Source organism: Chenopodium album, chromosome 5, assembly GCF_948465745.1.
Source record: "Chenopodium album chromosome 5, dcCheAlbu1.1, whole genome shotgun sequence".
In the NCBI taxonomy this organism is placed as follows: Eukaryota; Viridiplantae; Streptophyta; class Magnoliopsida; order Caryophyllales; family Amaranthaceae; genus Chenopodium; species Chenopodium album.
Window position 1 is genome coordinate 24,657,596 of NC_137838.1, and position 6,677 is coordinate 24,664,272.

Here is a 6,677-nt window from a genome sequence, read left to right on the forward strand (position 1 = left end):
GAGCTCGGGGACGAGTTCAAGTGTGCACATTACTTTGCTTGCTGCTACCCACCTCCTATTATCCACCACCACACTATGCCTTAACCATCACCATAACACCCTAATTATCCCCTGATCCAATTCACCGAGCTTCTGCGCCCAATTCTCCAATTTGTCTACGCACCACCCTCACCTCGCAACAGCCCCTGTACCTCCCTCACGCAACACAACAGCTACCAAACGTCCACGCACCTGACCACCAACAACCACCGCAGCCACTCAATTTCAGCCACCCAACTTACACCTCCTCCTTACAGCCATCCGGCAACATCCCTCACACCAGCCACAAACCAGCAGCACCACCTACAACCAATTCACAAAACACCAAAACTCACACCAATTAACCTCCTCCGTCCACCCTTCGCGCAGCAACACCACCAAAACTAGAGCAACCCGCATTTCCAATTCTCCAACCACCACCAATATCCACACCTACTACAATTTGGCCCCTCAATTAAGCAAATATCAGAGTAAATTTTAATTTCAATCAAGTTCGGGCAAACTGCATAGGAGTTCGATCGAAATGCAAGAAAATGTCAAAAGAGTCAGAAACTTTGGATGTTTTCTTATTCGAAGAGGAGCGGTCGAACACACCCATGATTCGACCGAACCAACCCCGTAGTTCGGTCGAACCAACCATCGGTTCGATCGAACCATTTTACGAGCTTCACACATGGTTTTTAATGAAGATCGAATGGCCTTGATTTGATGATCGATTATAGCCGTTGAGGATGAACGGTGGTGATTCTTTGATGAAGCTTGATGATGGATTTTGATGGGTGTGAAGTAGGGAATTGAATCCCATTTTTAGAGCAGCCAAAGTATCGAAGGGAGAAAAGGGGTCTGAGGTTTTGGTGGGATTTTGGGTTTTATTTTTCCTATTTCTTTTTCTCTTTAATTTTATTTCTTTAGTTTTATTTTATTTTTATTTTATTTTCCTTTTCTTAATTCTTTTTAATTCCTTTTCTTTATTAATTTCCTTCCTTTATTTTTCTATTTTCTTAGCTTAGTATAAAAACCCATTTTAGGGATAATTAAAAAAAACAATTAACAATTATTTAATTCTCTAATTTGTTTTTAGGAGAGCTTCTCTCTCTAGGTTTAGGTTAGGATTAGGATAGTTTAGAGAGAGAAAGTAAGCGTTTCACCATTGTTGGGTTTGGATTTTGAAGAAGAAATTGATCATCTTTTCTATAGACAAAATCTTCAAACAATGAGAATCTCTAACTCTCTCTCCTCTATTTTTATTGCTTTCTTTTGATTATTATTTTAGTTGTTGGTATTGCTTGTTAATCATGTTTATTCTTGATTATTTGTTAATTAATCTTGTTATTAGCATGATTAGTGAGTAATTTCCCCATTAAGGGGATGGTTGTGGTGTAGTTGGACCTTAAGCATGTTCTAGGGTTTAGAATTGATTTATTTGTGATTAAAGTCTTTATATGCTTGATATTCTTTAATCTTCTTGCAAGTGCACATTGTTGGTTGATTAAAGGTGAATTTTTCCTAACAAGGAATGGAAGTTGACTTAGCTAGGGTTCATTATTATCGATTGTTATTTAATAGTACCTCTTAGTATATGGTTCTAATGTGGAAGCATAGAGGCTATGTTAGGAGAAGCCAATTGACCCCGGAAGGCGGCAAGATTGGATCCCTTCCTTCGATATTCATGCATGTTTAGTTCATTATTAATTCAATTTCTATGCCTTTGTTTATATTCTAGTGATTGCTATACCTAAACCATTTCTCTTAGTGTTTTATTTCTTGTTTTAGCATCTTTGGACTTTAGTCTATTTATCTCCAATTCCGGAGTAGCTTTATTGTCGATAACATTTGGTGGTGTTTATTCGTTCCCTGTGGTTCGACCCCTATGTTTTCCTTATACTCGTATTAGGTTTGTTTAGCTTGTATAAATTGTATTTGATCTAGGGATAGACAATTGACATCGTGTTTATTCCCTTGTCAGTAAGAGAGAATACTAAGAACTAACAAAGCAAGTAACCAAACAAATATAACACTAGGAACGGGGATCAACAAGTAATCATGTCAATTGCAACAACTTGGGAAGAGCATGCCATTCAAAGGTTGTGAAGACTAATGATAAGAGCAATCAATTGGAATCAAAGAGCTATCTCCTAATTGTTAAGCTAGGGTTCACTATGAATAACAAACCAAGAGAATCACAATCAAAACCAATCGATAATTGCAATTCCTAAATCAATTGTTCGTGTCATTAGCAATTACAATGCAATCTAACATAATTCTCAAGGCCTAATCGAATTACACACATGCAAACCTTCATTAATCATTTTAATCTTAACAATCAATCAACACAATTCCCAAATTGAGCACAATTAATCAATCATACAAGTTTCACCCAGTTCCTAGCCAACAACTACTCAAACATCATCTTCTATCAACAGTCAACTAGAGGAATTAAGAATCAACAATATATCAAGAACAATTACACTAATCAAGCATCAAACATCAAAATTAAACCAAACGAACATGAATTTAAACAAGGCAATAAGGTGAGATAGAGTTTGGAATACTCATTGATAATAGAAAGGATCTTCAACACAATTGTCACCCTTGTATCTTCAATCTCTCAATCACCATTGAAATCCTTCACTTTCTCTCTCTAAAACTACTCCTAAACTAACCTAATTCTAGAGAGAGACTATTCTAATATAAAATTATTTCATGTATATAGAATAAAGAAGGCCGTAAAATATATATACAAAAGGAGAAAATAAATGAAATCGCAAGCAAAACCCAGAAACCCGCGCCCGCGGAGGAGAAAACCCCCAAACCCGCGCCCGCGGCTAGGGCCCGCGCCCGCAGGGCTAGGCCCGCACCCTCGGGATTCCTGCAGCCTGCCCTCTCCAAGTTCCTGGTCGAAAATGGTTGCTAAGAGGCTACAGCAGACCGCGCGCCTGCGGCAGATTTGCAGGACCAACTTCGAAAGGTTGTAGCTCACAATCTAGGAATTTAATGAAGACGTGCAACCTATCATTGGAAAGATCTTTAAGTATAGTTTCTAACCCAACTTGAAACACCTCAATCCAATCTGTAGAACGCGAGATATGGCTGAAACAATGCACAAAGGTCGTTTTTGATACTTTGCGAGCCTTCGTTTTCCATTGTTACTAACTCAAATTCAATTCCGAAAAGTGCATATCGATCGTAGTGGATGCTATTTTCAATTCCCAATCATATAGCCCGCGTCTGTGCTGCCGCGCTTCTAGGAGCTCGGGCTCGCTTCCTTGACGCTCGAGATCGCCACCTCAGAACTCGAGTTTGCAGAGCTTGCTTGGATTTGCTTGACTTGCGTGCTTGGCTTCCCTAACTTGGCTCCGTTAAATTCCTTTAATGCACTTGAGCTCTCACATTGATTATTAAATCTGCGGGAACTCGACGTACCTACAAAACAAGACAAAGAAACGGAGAAGCGAGAGAAATAGCCGAGAAATGAATAAAATTACAAGAAAACCATTAAAAGCACGCATTTCTCTAAACTAACACAAAAACACGCAAATCGAGCATTATTCTCTAAAAACACGACTTAAACGACTAAAAACGAGCATAGAAATATAAAGAAAACATAGCCTAAAGGTGCCATAAATGGCACGGATCAAGGATTAGCATGGTCTTTCAAAGCATTGGCAAGTTAAGAAATTTGATTTTCAAGCATCTTATTATTAGTCATCATCTCATTGAATTTCTTGTCACTTTTTTCTGAAAATGTAAGTGTTCAAAAACTTTGTTTGATTTTCAATGATTCCTTCAAATTAGTCCTAGAGGAAGAGGATTGTTAATAGGAATTATCACCTTGAGTCTTTGGAGCAAATCTGGGTGGAGGGCCTCTTTGGGCATTATTTTGAAAATTGCCTCTCCCTTGATTATTCCAATTACTCCTATTTTGATTTTGTCCATAACCTTGATTATGGTTACCATTACCTTGATTATGATTTCCATAACCTTGGTTTTGATTACCATAATTTTGGTTTTTATTTTTGCTACTATAACCTTGATTGTTATAGTTACGTCGAGAACCTTGGTTCCTATAACCACCACCTTGATTATAGTTGTCAAAATTACCATGGTTTTGGTAATTCCTATTCCATTGATCCCTTTGGTTATCAAACCTTTGCACATTATTATTGTTTGACACATAGTTCACATGTTCACTCTCATTGTTATCAAAATCATCATTACCATCCGAAAAAGCATGAGGGCAATTAAAAGCATCATGATCATATGAAACACACACATCACAAAACAAACAACCACTAGGCATGTTACTAGAAGAAGGATGGGGATGAGAGTTAGAAGGAGTACCTTTCCCCTTAAATTGGGAGGGAAAACTTGGAGCTTGGGAAGAAGAACTCTCCAATTTTTCTTTGATTGCTATCACTCCCTTCCCCAAGTTCGTCATTTGTGAGAAGAGATTGTTGATTGCATTTAGATGAACAACCGAGTACACCGAAGAGCTACTCTTGCTAGTTGAATCTCTCTCACCATCTTGCCAATCTCTATAGTACCTCACAACATCCTCAATGATGTCTACCACTTCTTCTTCCGTCCTATTCATGATGGGACCTCCGGCTCCCCCATTAAGGCATCACTTGCCTTGGGGACTTAGGCCTCCATAGAAAATTTGAATAATTTGATAGGTTGGAATTCTGTGGTGAGGACACTCCCTTTGATACTCCTTATATCTCTCCCACGCTTCATAGAGGTTCTCACTTGGCTTTTGTTTGAAACCTTGAATCAAAGCTCTTGCCTCCGCCGTTTTCTTTTGTGGATAGAAGCGGGATAGAAATTCTTTTGTAACCTCATCCCATGTTGTTAGAGAATTTGGCTTAACCTCCTTGTCTAGCCTTTCCAAAGCACGCCTGATGAGAGAAAAGGGAAAGAGCTTAAGGCGGATGAATTCTTAGGAAACTCCGTTCACCTTGATAGTATTGTAATTTTTCAAACTCCTTGAGATGGTTTAGCGGGCTCTCATGCTTGGCCCCACTAAATTGTCGCCTCTCTACCAAAGTGATCATAGTCGGCCTAATTTCTAAATCATTTGCCGGTGTTGTAGGTGGAGCAATTCCACTCTCAAATCTATATGCACCGGGAATCCCTAATTCTTTCAATGCCACTCTCGGATTCTCTCCCATTCTTGCTTGTTATTCTAGTTGTGGTTCTTCCTCACTTGAAATTCTAGAACTCAAATACCGCCTAGCAACCCTTAATCTTATAATATTCCTCTTAAATTCCGGATCAAACGGCACTAGTGAAGGACCACGTGCTCTATGCATACAACTCAAAAGAAATGATTAGTAGCACGGCTACAAGTGTAGCCTAAAAGAGGAAAATCATTTTGTTTTTGTTTTTTTTAGAATGAAATAGACTCAACAACTATAACAAAGCACCAATGTCATTCCCCGGCAACGGCGCCATTTTGACAAGTGGAAAACTAGGTCGTTATCTAATCCTTCCTTGGTTAAACTAAATTATAAACACTTAACAAACCTTATACAAGTATGCTGTAAGTCAAGGGTCGAACCCAAAGGAATGAGTAGGAACTATGCTATAGTCAATTGTCAAGCTAAATCGAAGAACATCAATGGTTGAGGTTGATAACTAGAATATCAAGAAGATAGACAAATCAAAGAATTCAATCAATATGCTAAACACTAGGGATATAGGTTCTACATGCAAGCTCAATGATTATGCTAATTGATAGATCACTCAATTGATTCAAACATTACAAGGGACAAACGATAGTTGCAATCAAAGGAATCCAAAGGCTATCTCCTATATGCCAAGCTAGGTTTCACTATGAATGGCTAACAAGGAGAATCACTATCAAATTCAATAATTAAAAGCAATTTCCAAATCAAGGGTTCATGTCATTGAAATTTGCAATGCAATCTAGACTAATCTAATAGGTTGATCACTCCTAGTTTAATTAATCACATGCACAACTATGTCAACCAATTTAATTGCAACAATTCAATCAATCAATGATCATCAACTATCAAAAATCATCAATCAAGCATGCTTCCCCTTCTCTCTAGCAACTAATCTACTCACTAATCATGGTGAAGTTGAAAGACAAAACAAATTAAATCATAAACATATTCATTTCAAGCTAAATCAAAAGGAAAATCAATCAATCAATCAACGAATTGTCAAACCTAAAACAAAATCCAAATCAAACATTCAAGCATTAAAGAAAATTGTAATTGAAGTAAATTCAAAAAAAAGAAATCTCATAAACTTTCATTTATATGAAGAAGAAATCCAAACTTGATTTAAGCAATGTTGTAATACAAATCAAAATCCAAGAATTTCAATCTCTACTTTCACTCTAAATTCTCTCTAGTTTCTCTCTCTAAAAACAAAGAAATTAAAGTTTATCTAAAAGTTAGCCTTCAAAAGGAATTACAAGAGTATTTATAGACAAAAAAAAAAACTGATCGGTCGCACCCTCTCGTAGAACATCCTGCGGGTGCGGAGAAATGGGTACAGAACCCATAACTAACTCCGCGGGCAATTTGGGAAAGACCCGCACCCGCGGGTAATGTAGTCTGCGCGCGCGGCGAAGACCCCCGCGCCCGCGGTTAAGGGCGCGGCAGATG

General features: G+C 38.1%; 1 non-coding gene across 1 annotated transcript; it reads left to right on the forward strand.

Moving 5' to 3' along the window:
• The first annotated feature begins 4,721 nt into the window (after positions 1–4,721).
• On the forward strand, positions 4,722–4,827 carry LOC145633399 (small nucleolar RNA R71). The gene has a single exon (XR_014112727.1). It is a non-coding gene; the product is annotated as a small nucleolar RNA R71 (small nucleolar RNA).
• Positions 4,828–6,677: the final 1,850 nt, after the last annotated feature.